General features: G+C 46.0%; 1 protein-coding gene across 1 annotated transcript in view; it reads right to left on the bottom strand.

Annotated features, from left to right (window-relative positions):
• Positions 1-5,793, bottom strand: part of Col17a1 (collagen type XVII alpha 1 chain) — a 45,397-nt gene extending 39,604 nt beyond the window's left edge. Inside the window, exon 1 of the mRNA XM_052184116.1 lies at positions 5,583-5,793. The gene's annotated coding sequence lies outside the window, so the exon portion shown is untranslated. The remainder of the gene's footprint in view (positions 1-5,582) is intronic.
• Between the last annotated feature and the right edge of the window lie 8,485 nt (positions 5,794-14,278).

The following is a 14,278-nucleotide window of genomic DNA, read 5'->3' as shown; positions in this document are numbered from 1 at the left end:
AGCCTGCCCTCCATGAGGCGTCCAAAGGCTTCAGCAGCCCAGGTGCCCTGCCCGCTGTCTAACTGTAACTATGGCTATGCCTTGCCAGGGTGATGAGCGACTGGAGGGTGTGTTGTGAAGCACTGGGGGGTTTGCGAAGCGCATTTTCATGAGCTTTACACCGGTCTAGGTTCTAGTGCTGGGAGACGGCTCTGTAGATTAAATGCTTGGGAGACAAACATGGATTACCCAGAACCCTCACAAAAGCCAGGCAGGTGTGGCTGCTGCTTGTAATTCTGGCACTTGAAAGGCAGGGAACAGGGGCTCCCCAGGACAACGTGGCTCCTTAGATTAGCTAGAATTGGCAAGCTCCGGGACCTGTTGACAGCTTTAGGTGCACACACACACACTCACACACATACACACTTGAGCATTCTGTGTTTTAGATGGAAGTCTGTGAATATGACCTCCAAGCTGTGCTAGAGTTTGACTGTGAGAACAGTGTTTGACAGAAAAAAATCACATGCGTATTTGCCTAGATCATTACAGTTTGCAAAGTATGAAGTGTGCTCCTCATAACAGACTAGTCCTGGAGATTTACAAGCAGACACAGGCAGGACAATGCAAACCAACAGCCGTACTCTTACTCCACTGTGGGAGGCAGCTCTTGGCTGCCGTGTCCCTGAGCTCAGGTGGAACAGGCAGGAATGACAAGGGGTGGTGGCGGCAGACTATGGGCTGAAGGCTCACACAGGAATGGACGGGAAGGATTCCCCAACAGGGCTCTTCCTGCCAAGGTGCTCAGTACCAGTTTGTGGGAGGATTCACTCACCACTTTTCCCCGTAGGGTTCCCCTCCCGCTCCTGTTCTTGTCCCTGGCTCTATCTTTGGTGCATTGCTGTCTGCATAGTAGAACTGGAGCCATTTCTGCCCCATGCTGAGCTCTCCCATATACTCTTCATCTGACTTCTGGTTCCCTGGCTGCTCTGACACAGGGGTTGTTGGACCCTACAACATGGCTTTTGTTGTTTCTTAGAATTTCGTGTATGGATATTTTGTCTGCCTGTATGTCTGTGCCCTGAGTGCTATGCCTGGTGCCTGTGGAGAGCAGAAGAGGGTGTTGGAGCCTCTGAAATGGAAGTGACAGATGGTTGTGAACTGCATGTGGGTGCTGAGAATCAAACCTGGGTCCTCTGGAAGAGCAACCAGTGTCCTTAACTGATGGGCTGTCTTTCCAGTCCCACCCGTGGGTTTGGCTTATTATTTGTTTGTGGTGTGTGTATGTGTGTGTGTGTGTGTGCGCATTGAGGAGGAACCATAAAGTTATTTTAATTTCTTTTAAACTCAGAATGGAAATAAATGTAGTCTATTCTGGATTATATTTTTCTTAAGAGGTGTTTTTTGGTTTGTTTGTAATGAAGGAAGGAATTGACGAAGGTAAAATATGTCTAAGACTCATCTATGCAAGTCATAGTGTAGCCTGAGGTGACTTCCTTGTTGAGACTGTGACAAAATGAGAGCAGCTCAGAGACTTGGAATTAGCCAAGACTGGTGAGAGTTAGCTTCAGGGTCTGGCCGAGTGTGCTAACCCCTTGTTCATTGGTGTTTTTTAAATCTAGCTTCAGACAAGGAATGTGTCACCATGAAAAAAAAAATGTTAGCTGCATTGAGCTGCCACAGAATGTCTTTACAGGCATGTTTCCTGGAGCTAAGAGGAATGGCTTCATAAAATAGCTCCATAAGGGACTCTAGCCTCTTAAGGGCATGAGCTGGCTGGTGACCATGCCGGAAGTCCCGCAGCAGCCTACAGGACAGTGCATGCCAGTCTGGGAAGATGGGTGTCCTCTTTGAGACCCTTACTTTAAGATTTAATTGTCTTAGGACTGCTGCTGTTTTTGCTGGGATGGTAACACTACCACCAGCACTGTTCTTCCAACTGACCATTAGCCACAAACCGGGAGGCGACTGAGGAGATTCAACACTTCCGTACACTTGGGGCACTAACTGGCTGTCTAGAATGGTACTTAATTGATAAGAAATTTACCCTGAGATTACTGTTAATTTTAATGTTGGAATCTTACTATACATACATCATTTTTGATATTTCCATGATGCTGATGGCTGATTCTACTGGCATATGAAGGCTGGTACGTGGCAGCTTGGAGAGGTCCAGTCTCTGGGAGCTAACCCTGCCCAATTCTGCTGTTCTTTTTTTTTTTTTTTTTTTTTTTTTTTTTTCTGTATCTAGGGCAATAACAGGCATGTCTAGGCTCTTTACGCCCTGAGATCTAAGGACAAATCTTCTGTTCTATAGCAAAAAAACATAGTTTCCCTAGCTTCCACAGGGCACAAAGAGATAGCTGCTTTGTGGTTTCCTGGGTTTCATGATTTTGAGCCATTTCTTAGCCCTGAGTTCCTCAGTGGGAAGTGCACTGTGGGTAGAACCTGCCCCAGGTGGGCGGGCACTTCCCTCTTAGCAGGCAGCCTTTCTAACGTTGGCTATGCTGTAGCCGTGCATTTCTATGCCCAGTCTGACTGTTGGAGATAACAGGGATGTGTTGGAGATGGATTATTTTAAATCAAAGATAAGAAGAGACTTTCTATGAGTTCATGATTTCATGGAGGGTGCTGGGTGCAGACACAGACTTGGGCTAGAACTGTTCCCCAGGACAGAGGTTTTTCCTCACAGAAATTCTGTCTGAATCATTCTGAGAGTGTGTAGCTTTGTAAAAGTGTAACATCAGGCAGAAGGGAGTTCAGCGGGGTTCGTGCCCGAGCCTGCCGTTCCTGGCAGCCTTGGCTGTGCTCTGGAGTTCCCAAAGTACCACTTAATGGAAGCTTTGTCAACTAACATAATTTTTAACTTCCTAGAATTTTGGGGCTGCTTCACTGCTGGCAAAAAAGAGTGGGTTCCTTAAGTTCTTAATTCCAAGTTACACCAATTTCCATCTGTTTTCCCCCCTGACATTTGCTTACTTTTATTTGCTTATGACAGGGTCTCATTATGTAGCCCCGGCTGGCCTGGAGCTTGTCATGCAATCCATGCTGGCTTTGAACTCATAGAGACCCACCCGCTTCTGCCCCTCGAGTGCTGGGATTAAAGGCGTGCGCCGCCACGCTTGGCTCTCAGGTGTATTTTCAAGTTATATTATAGTCAGTGTGTGTGTTATGATTAGGTATAGGTACACATGCAGTGATCTAGTCAAGGTAAATAATGTTTTCACACCTTAGACCCTTCTCAGAGTCTTGGTTCCTACAAATCTTTCTTCTAGTTGTTCATAAAATACATAACAAACTACTGCCAACTCTACTGCACCCAGTGCTGTGGGGCACAAGAACCAGGCCTTCCCCCACTGTACTTTGTCAGCTGTCAGGCAGCCTCTGTCCCCCGCCCCCTTATTTCTCAGCCTCTGGTAAGCACCCTTCTTACCCCTTGTATGAGGTCAACCTTTAGCTTCCCCATGAGTGAGAACATGCCTACCCAGTGTTCTTAGCAGCTGCTATATACTTATTTTATGGCTAATGTTTTTTTTTAAACTATCAAAATGCCCCCCATGTGACTTTCTTATGCATGAAGACAAAATTTGAAAACAGTTTTCTACTTTGATTGGTAATTTTTTTTTACTTTTTTTTTTTTTTTTTTTTTTTTTTTTTTGGTTTTTTGGATTTGGTTTTGTTGAGACAGGGTTTCTCTGTGTAGCCCTGGCTGTCCTGGAACTCACTCTGTAGACCAGGCTGGCCTCAAACTCAGAAATCCGCCTGCCTCTGCCTCCCAGAGTGCTGGGATTACATGTGTACACCACCACCGCCCGGCTTTCTTTTATATTTTATTTGAATGGTGTCAGATCTACTCACAACTGCTCAGGTCTGTGGTCTGATACACATGCCAATAAGGACAAAATAAGGGCCAACCATGGTCACTGACAGCCATCCCTGGCCTCGACCTTATCTTCTAATGACACAGGAAACACCCATCCTTGAGACAGACAGAATAATGAGAATACATGTTTTTATTTCTAGCTTTTAATCTTAGGAATAAATGCTCCTATATTCTGCTAAAGAATCATAAATAAAATATTTCTTTTTTAAGCTTTCTGTTACCCCAATCTGTGTAAACTGTAAATTTTAAAATAAAGCAACATTGAAATTGCTGCAGAATGAGAAAGTCGTGCCTTGACTATTTATCTGACAGAACAGGAGCTGAGCAGGTTTGAGGGCCAGGAAGACCAGAGTCCTGATGCTCACATCATGGGTTTAAATCTCCTCACCACCCAGAGGTGAGTGTGCTGCCTACCTACTGGCCACCTTAGAGTTTCACGACCACAGATAAGACACTGACTTGTAATTATGTCAGCTCATGGGCCACTGTGGCTGCTGCCACTAGTGATGGCAAATAAGCCAGGCGTGGCCCACAGACCTCTCTCCATTGGTTATGATCTGTGTTTGGTAACTTCTTAGGCCTGATTGTATCCCTCATCACAGGACTTACCCTGCAGATTTAAAGTGGGCTTAAATCCAGGGTCACTGGATCTGACCCTGGTACACGCTGGGCTGATTAGCGTGGTGTTTTGCAAGGTCTAAGAGCAAGGTAGAACCCTTAATTATCTGAGGGTGTCCATCAGAAGATGGGCAAGTATTGGGTTCATTTCCACTTACATCCATGCCTCAGCTCTGAGAACACAGAGGAGGGAAGGAACAGGCCTAGTTCTCCAGAAAGTGCCCGTATCGGTGTCAAACTTTAGACTGTGGAGTAACTGCTTCTAGGGAGAAGTGGGGCGGCAGAGGCTTTCCCTGCTTCAACAGTGAAGGATACTGTGCCAGTTAGTCCAACTGTGCTCCAGTTAGACCTCAGCTGATAAGTCTAAAACTCAAAGTGATTTGGGGAGGAGGGGAAGAGAAAGGCCAAATTGGCCATCAAAGAGTACAAGCATTGAAACAGTGCCCCCTCTTTTCTCTCTCTTCCCTCTCCCTGGTGTTCTCTCTCTCTCTGTCTCTCTCTCTCTCTCCCTCCCTCCCTTCCAGTTTGACTCTAGAGAATTCCTGGACCAGTCACACCATTTGAAGATTTTGCTTTTCCTTTTTAGGAGCAGTATACCAGGAACAGAACAGCCACGTCTGTTAGCTCCCAGAGCTTACGGTGACCCTTCCAGCAGCAGAGGCCTGAGCGGCCAAGGCTGTGCCTGGGAGGCCGCCACTCACCTACACTCAAACTCCCCTCCTGAGCCATCCCACTGTCCAGTGGAGGAGGGAGAGGTGGGAATGCTAGCTGGAAAGAGCAGTTTACTAATACCCTTCACAGCCTTTACAACCACTTTACACTGCTTTACAACCCTGACAATAATGGGAAAAGTCCCTGCGGGGAGAGCCCACTGGCTCTCAACTGACCTTCTCTCGGCCTCTCCTGGATGTCCCTTGGCATTCCTTTTAAAAAATAAAACAAGCCCAAGTAGTGTGCACACACTCACGTGTGACCAATTAACTGGTTCAACCAGAACACCAGACATGAATTCCATCTTCTTTTCTCCAATAAACATTTTACAATTGGGAACAAGCCTCAAACCAAAATCTCAGAGAGAGAAAAAAGAAAAGGTCCTGCGGCTCACCTGGTTTCCAGTCTGGAGCAACGGAGACAGCTTCGCGCAGACACCCTCTCTCTCTTTCTCCCTCTCTCTCTCTTCCTCTGATGCTTTTCTTCTAGAAGTTTGCTGTGGCACTTTTTTTTTAATCCGGACCTAGTCAAGGTGTGTTAAAGCTGAGTGATCTTTCAAAAATGTTCGCTTCTTCTCTCCGGCCTGTTTCCTTCAGCGCTTTGCTTCAAAAACAAGTCCTGACAAAGGTGCGCCGTGGTTTGCAGCCTCACCCCACCCTTCCAATTATCTGACACTTGCTGGATTTAAAAAAAAAAAAATCTGCCTTCAGGAACCAAACTTTATAGAGGGCAGAAAACTTCCCCTGCCAGCTCAGGTAGATTAACCATTTATAGACCTGAGGGGAAGGGAGAACAAAGGGCTGGCCCACGGGAAATACCTTTACCACTCCTCCCTCCCCTCACCGCTGAGGAATAATCAGAACCCAGCAATTCCTAGAAATTCCCTCCCTTGGCAACACAGAGCGCCTGAGTCCCAGCATCCGTGTGTCCAGTAACATCTCTGCTCACAGGGAGCTGTGGCCAAGGTACCTGAGCTCTGAGCTCTGGACAAGCCATGAAGAATGTGTGCCAAAGATCTGATTCTCCCACCTCTCCCTTTGACCTCTTTCTTTCCTCCTGGCCAAGCCAGACCCCACACACCTGGGTCAAATAGCGAACTGATGCCCAGGTTCGTCCTCCTGAGACGGAGGAGCCTGGGCAGCTGGTGGGAAGCACATTGCTCTTTCAAAGGAGGTGGACTGACCTATGAGGATGACCTAAGAGAAAGCAGGGTGTCTGGCAACGGGCATTCAGCCACCCATGATGGAGAAAGATGCTCGTGGAAAGGGTTAGGGACCATCTGGTCCTGCAAACCAAGTGATCACACAATTCCTCATTTCTTATTGGGAGGTCACCAGTCAGATTAAGTCGGGCCCCATCGCAATGTCCCCATTTTAATTCAATCACCTATTTAAAGGCTTTTTTAATTCCAATACAGATAACATTCCTGGGATGCTGAGGGCTAAGACTTTGTGACTCGGGTGGGGGTGTGTGTTGCAATTTGAGAAAACAATGCGTAAAGTGATACAATTGGGAATGCAACGACTATTTTTTTTTAAAAAGTAGTTCTGGGTACTGTGATGGAGGAAGCATAAAGGCGTACATAATTCAAGCCGGGCTAAGAAAGTGACATCTAAATTGCTCTGTGACAGAGAGGGCATAGGTGAGGAGAACGTGTAGAGTATTCTAGAGATTGGATGGAGAACAAGGCAGCCGAGAAGGCTCTGAAGCTGGGCAATCATGGCCATTGGAGAAGCAGGGACGGGGCCAGATTGTGTACAGACTCTGTACAGAGAGAAGGGCGGAGTGGCAGGCGAGGACAGGATGGCAAGGTTCCCTCTTCACACAGGGCTTTGGGGGTCACGACAGGCTTGGGCTTTGGTACCTCGAAAGTTTTCTTTTTTTTTTTTAATTTTTTTATTCGATATAATTTATTTACATTTCAAATGATTTCCCCTTTTCTAGCCCCCCCACTCCCCGAAAGTCCCGTAAGCCCCCTTCTCTTCCCCTGTCCTCCCTCCCACCCCTTCCCACTTCCCCGTTCTGGTTTTGCCGAATACTGTTTCACTGAGTCTTTCCAGAACCAGGGGCCACTCCTCCTTTCTTCTTGTACCTCATTTGATGTGTGGATTATGTTTTGGGTATTCCAGTTTTCTAGGTTAATATCCACTTATTAGTGAGTGCATACCATGATGCCTCACTTAGTATGATGTTCTCTAGCTCCATCCATTTGCCTAAGAATTTCATGAATTCATTGTTTCTAATGGCTGAATAGTACTCCATTGTGTAGATATACCACATTTTTGAAAGTTTTCTTAAACTTAAGGTTGTTACAGGCGCTCTCCAAGAGCTTGGATTCTGGAGGAGAAACAGCGGTGGCACTAATTTCTCACAGGGCCTATTATATGCCAATCACTTTACACACGCTCTCTTATATAGTCCCTGCAGTGATTAGTACCTTCATTCTCCCCCCCCCCTCTCTCTCTCTCCCCCCCCTTCTCTCTTTAGGGATGTGCACATGCCAAGGTTTGAGTGTGGAGGTCAGAGCAAGCTTTTGGGAGTCGGTTCTCTCCTATCGTGTGGGTTTGGGGCTTGAACCCTGGTCCTCTCTGACCGATCGCATGGGTTTGGGGTTTGAACTCCGGCTGGCAGCACCCACGCTCCCTGAGCAGGTCACTGCTCTTGTCCTCGTTTCTATCGCAGGGAAAGGAGAAGTTCCGAGCTGGGTAAGCCGATCAGAGGTTTTCTTTATTTCCCACAGATGGCTGAACCTCTGTTCCACTTGACCTCTGAACCCTTATAGTTAAATATAAGAATATTGAGAGTCTTATGTTGAGTTAGGGTCTCCTGATGTAGCCTTGGTTGGTCTGAAACTCGCTGTGAAGACCAGGCTGGCATGGACCTCCTACAGATCCACCTGTCTCTGTCTTCCAAAGCGCTGGGGTTAAAGTGTGCAGCGCCATGCCTGGCACACCCGTAGTTTTGAAAAGGAGGAAAATAGGCATTACCAACTAAATCAGACCAATTACAAAGGACAGCCTAAAATAAAAACTCAAACTGTGCAAAGTGTTTTTTTTTCCAGTCAGTAACATTATGATACTGATATGATTTATTAATTTACTAAAAGTAGATAGAAGCCTGTTTAGCTGTTTAACCATGGCTACTAAATAAAACATGCTAGCAACCATTGCATAAACATGGCTGGGCTATCCCCTCTCTGGAACCTATAGTATTATTGATATTCTTTGCATTTCGTAGAAAATCAGGTCATCAAACTCTCTGGGTAGGTAATAAGCCTGTGTGTTCATATGAGCACACATGTTCCTACATATTTGTGTATGTGTGGCTATGTCATGCTTACAGATCCTGCACTAGGTACGTTAGGGGAGAAGAAAAAGAAAATTCAGCATTCACTCTCCACCTCCCTCAGGTTCTCGGTTTACAGCTCGTGACAAAACTGTGTATGAGACTTTCCTTGGTGCATGAAGGGAAAGAGGCCGTGCTCTGTTAATATTCATATGCAGAACTCTTGGTACTAGAAATGTTTCCGAATGACCAGAAATCAAAGGAAATCCTGTTGGAATGCGAAGCTGTGAGTCTGCTCTCAGAAACGGAAGTGACTAAGACACCACAGGGAAAGGTGTCTGTCTCTCCTGACTACAACCAGAGCCATGCAGGTGAGTCACTGATCAATTTTTTAAAAAGATGGACTTATTTTCCTCCTATGCACTTGAGTGTTTTGCCTATACTAGGTGTACCAAATACACGAGGTACCCTCTGAGGCCACAAGATGGAGATGGATCCCCCTAGAACTTGGGTTGCTGCTGGCCATGAGATGTTTTTGTCGGTGCTGGGAATCAACCCTGGGTCCTTAACAGCAAGTTCTCTTAACCACTGATCCCTATAGCCCCACAGTGATTACTTTTTGATTGGCTAGGAGTCAATCCAAGCTCTTCAAAAGGCATCTGGAAAAACTGTCCTATTTCTGAAATGATCCTATGACCTTAAAATAGACTGAGGAGGAAGGAAGACTGCTCACGTGTGATGCAGGTAGAGAGCAGGTAGACCAGACTTCTTACAGGCTGAGCAGCATGGGAACAGGTAGATTCTGCAGTCTGCAGAGAAGCCCGGTTTGGTGGCCTGGGTGAGCGCTTTTGTTAAGCACCTCCCGAATCTTCACGTGCACACATTTTCCTTTCTTTGTGCTCTTGATGACGGCGTCCTGCGGACTCTACCTCTCATAAAAGCATCCGTGGTGATGCTTAAGGCGCTTCTGTGCAAAGAAAGACTCTAAATTCTGGGGACTCATTTGCACACTGCTTCTAAGAGAAAATTATAAGAAAAGGGCATACACCCCAGCACTGGGGAGGTAGAGGCAATTGGATCTCTGTGAGTTCAAGGCCAGCCTGGACTACAGCGTGGGTTCCAAGACAGTCAGGGCTACACAGAGAGACCCTGTCTGGGGTGGGGGTAAAAAAGTATAAGGGCATCAAGAAGGGGTGGAAACACAAAATAGTTTAAAATTTTTTGTATATAGTTTGTGAAACCACTCCAATAGTATATCTGATGATTCAACTCTTTTTTTTGAACAGCACATCCACTGATTTTGAAAGAACTAATCCACACTTCTTAAAAACAACACAAAAATTATGTGTGTTTTGTTATTGTTGCTACTACTAGACAACTATCTGCCTGCCAAGACTTCCCTGACGACCATAACGTATTGTCATGTGAACAGAATGTATCTATAAAGAATTATGATCAGGATGCATGTTACAGTTTGTGGAGGAGGTTGGCTACAGGAAGGATGTGAGACCAGCACGGTGAACAGTTTCCCTTCCCACGTGGCTTAAGGTCTTTTCTCCATCTATAGCTTGTCCTGAATTGTCTGTCCCCAGCTGTGCTCCTAGATTTCTTTATTATAATATCAAACGGCCTGGTTTCCTTTCTTCCAATTCTAACCCAGATCTGTTGATTCATGTATCCACACTAACCTCACACGTATTTGCTGACCAACAGAGGAAGCCTCCGCCTGTTGAGCCTGGACCAGGAGCAAGTCATTGTTGCGTGCATGCATCAGCTGAGGTGGACTTCAGTTGTATAAATCAGGATCTTCACTATGCATATATGGCACAGGAGAGACCACATGTTCAGAACTTTGGAGAGTCCTGTAGGGTGGGATATCACTGGAGCTGGGTTGGCCTGGGTGGGTTAGAAACTGTTAGAAACTGAAGTTGAGAAAGAACTTCAAGTACCGAGTACAGAGGGGAAGAACAGAGCTTTGGGGGGGAAGGTTCAGCATAGTGTGAGCACGGAGGGGAGAGAGGTGCCAGGCTCGAAGGCTCGAAGGCTTGGATGTGACAGTCCGATGGTTCCAAAGGTGAGGGGGATTACTGAAGGGGAAAAAGGAGCGGTGAGCTCTCTGCGGAGGAATGAATACTTCTGGTAGCACAGAGCGAATCACCACACAGTGGGACAAAGTAGTGAGGCTCTAGATGGTGAGAGATAAAAGGAGGCCTGGGAGAGCGCTCACTGGGCAACACACCTGTCACTCAAACCTGAGGATCCAATGGGAATCCAGACAAAACACCTGCCCTTCAAACCTGAGGATCCAATGGGAATCCAGACAAAAAAGCTTGCACAGGGCTCCTGCTTGTAATCCTGATTCTATGACTGTGATGCCTGTAATCCTAACACTAAGAAGGCCGAACCAGGAGGATCCCTGGAATTGGCTGGCCAGCCGTCTAGCTGAATAAGGGAGGCCCAAGCTCAGAGAGAGGCTGTGCTTCAAATCAGAGTGAAAGGCTAGAGTCATGGCTCTGCAAGTCATCCGTGGGAGTCACATGATGGGAGGGAGGAGAAAACTGACTTCCTCAAGTTGTCCCTGATGGCTGTGTGTCCACACTCTTGCACACGGAAACACGCACACGCATACATGCACACACAAATAAATAGATTAAATAATGTAATTTTTAAAAATGTGGAAAGCAGTTAAGGAAGGTAGCGGATGTTGATTTCTGCCTATTTATGACTCATGCATGTGCACGCCATGCACATATGCACACACACATGAACACAATTAATTAAAAAGGAGCTCAGTGTGAGAGGCAATGACGGTGAGGCTTGGACAGACAATAGCACTTAGTGATGGCTTCTGGGCTGCAGGAGACACCAGACGCTGGGAGGATGTTGGGATTTTTCCAAGCCGCCGGAGACCGCCGACCACAACAATTTCCCTTCCCTGCCAAGTTACCGTCCTCAAGCCTACATGTGTTGGAGCTTACCTTCCAGGGAGTATGAAAACAATAACGAGATTATTACTTTTCTTTCCAGTCTTCTTTGGTTCACACCCTATCACATTGAGAATGGGACTTAAAAACGGCCCGGTTATCTGCCTTGAAGAACGTAGGAACTAAGCAATAGAACAATACTAGACCATGTCACCTATAGGCGACACTTCTAAGCAGTTGGAAGCTACCCTGTGCTATTTCTGGCACATACCCTGCAAAACCCCTGACACTTATTTCTAGTTATTTAACATTCATACTCTTTGAACAAAAGAGCTCAATGGACTCAAGAAAATTATGGGATGTGCCGGCCTTAGCGGGTGCCTGCTTTTGCCAGAGCCTGTCCCATGTGAAGGTCACGTATGGAAACTTAATCTCACAGCAGTGCTGAGAGGTGAGACCCTTCAGAAATGGTCACGGGGAATCCACCTTCCTGAACAGATCAGTGCCACCTTTAGGTAGCAGGTCCCACCCAGGAGTAAGCTGGGCCTCTCTTTTTTTCTCGTGCCCATGTGAAGTACTCTGCCGTGTCAGGAGAAGGCTCTCACCAGGGTCTGCTCCCCAGTCTTGGACTTCTGGAGAGATAAATCCTTTTCTTTACCAATTATCTGATTTCTGGTATTCTGCTTATGGAAGCACAATGCAGATCTTGAAGGCACCTTTTATAATCTGATAAAAGATTCTTTTATTATTAGAGGAGAAGGGAAACCTTTGTGTCTTCCAGGTTGAGGAGCCTTGGTGGCCTTGAGCTCTCAGTGTGCTTTTGCCCACCCTGGTGGAGTTGAGCCTCTAGGCCAGGCAACTCCTCCTCACGTTGTTTGCCCAGAAATGTCACAGGAGCCTGTCAGAGCACAAAGCTCAGTGCAGGGAAAGACGCGCTCTCAGAACTGAATTATCTTACTAAGTAAGTTGTTTGAAATGTGGGTTCTGCTTGATCTCTTCTGGGGAACAAGAAATAAAAACAGTTCCATGAAACAGCAGGAAGCTGCTTGACAGCTGGATTAATGACCAGATTTTTATGCTTTTAGGCCAAAAAGCTGAAAAGCCTGAGTCAGGCGATGATCATTCCCTGGTGCTGGAGGCCATGATTCAGGAGCTGGGCCTGCCCTCCACAGACATGTTCACACAAAGACTCTCTTCATTAACACGAAGGCCGCACCCTATTATCTACCCTGTGGTTGCCAGTATATTCCCCACGGGTATGTCTCCAGTGCATAGACTCAGGCTGAGAATCAGGTCTCAGTGCCAGACACACCCATCAACTCAACACGCTACTGGTTAATAACACTCATCTAAAAGTTCCTGAACTAATTACACCAGTGGTCTCCGACTTTGGGGACCCTGATGCCTTAGCGGGCCACGGTGAGGTGCTACTTAGTTGCTGACATTCAGGAGACCCCATGTGATATTCAGGGAGTTGGGCCCGATGTTTCCCTGTTCTTCGGCTGAACTACAACCTTAGGCCCTAGGGATTTTAGCAAATGCGTGTTGTTGTGGAACTAACCACCACAGCATGTAAGATGCAGAGAATTCCCTTACACCCTCAAATTCACTTCTGTTCCACTTTAGTCCATTGCTATCTCCAGCCTCTGACAGCTAAGGATCTGGTTCTAGTCTCTGGCTTTGCCTTTATGCAGAATGCAGTTACACGGACTAAACAGTACCTTTCCTGTCAATATCTGAGGTCCATCCATGTTCTATTATGCATCATTAGGCTGGCTTTGCGATGGAGTAATTTCCCACTGTTTGGCCTTAATTTTTAATACATACTCTTACAGTGATGGACACTGGGTTGTATCAGTTGTCTTGGATAAGTACCTTGATGTGTAAGGGTGGGCCAGGTAAATGCAGTTAGCTTCATAAGATGTAACAAAATCTTGTATTGTACTATTGGTATTCAGAAAATGATATCTCAAATTGTGATACTTTGATGTTTTTACATGCTGAACTAGAAAACCAACTTAGAATCTTAGGTCCCTGACCTCTATCTAGCCCGCCTCTCCTATTAGGGACAGCTTTGACCCTTTTGTAAAAAGTGATATTTCGTTGTGTATTATGCCCTCCAGACTGAACCAAAAAGACATGTTGGCTTTCTGCCTCCACCTTAGGGTTCCACTTCGTTTTACAGAAAAGGATGCTAAGAACTGCAACCGTACCTGCACGGACTATGTCACGGGACAGTGCCTGTCCCCCGGGCTCATTCACATTTCAAGGGGAATTACTTTACAAGCTAATTTCTGTCTCAGGGTCTATTTGCTCCCCTGATAATTATTTACTGTCTTTCTGAATCGCCTATATCCCCACCTGTCCTTTTCCCCCGTGATGAGATTATCACACATGGGACTCATGCGTAATCACACTGCCGTGATTCACTCCTCAGCAAGTTAGAACATCTGTGTATCTTTTCTCCTGTTGATTTGTTGATGTGTTGTTCCAGCAAACCTTCAGAGGGCAGAACGAATGCTTTCCCTGCATCCTCATGGTATGCTTTCTCTCCAGGAGTGATGTAAGAGAAGTCTAGTTGTCCCACGTCCTCGTCAGCTCTTGGTATTGTCTGTTTGATTTTAGCCATTCCAGTAATTGTGGAATGGCATTTCTTTAGCATTTTAACTTATAGTTCTGTAGACGTGGATCATCTTTCCATAGGATTGTTTTTTTACAAATGTGTCTATTTAGAATCTGGATCATTTTAGTGTTGTTGAAATTTTATACTTCTTTTATACATTCTGCATATATGCTCCATATCAGATATCTAGTTTGCCGAGTCTATGCTTGCCATTTTCCTACCAGGATCTCCTGTTAACAGGGTCTAATTTTTTTTCTA

The sequence above is a fragment of the Apodemus sylvaticus genome, chromosome 1 (genome assembly GCF_947179515.1).
Source record: "Apodemus sylvaticus chromosome 1, mApoSyl1.1, whole genome shotgun sequence".
NCBI lineage: Eukaryota > Metazoa > Chordata > Mammalia > Rodentia > Muridae > Apodemus > Apodemus sylvaticus.
Note: the sequence above shows the minus strand (reverse complement) of the source record. Positions and strands in the feature narration are given on the sequence as shown.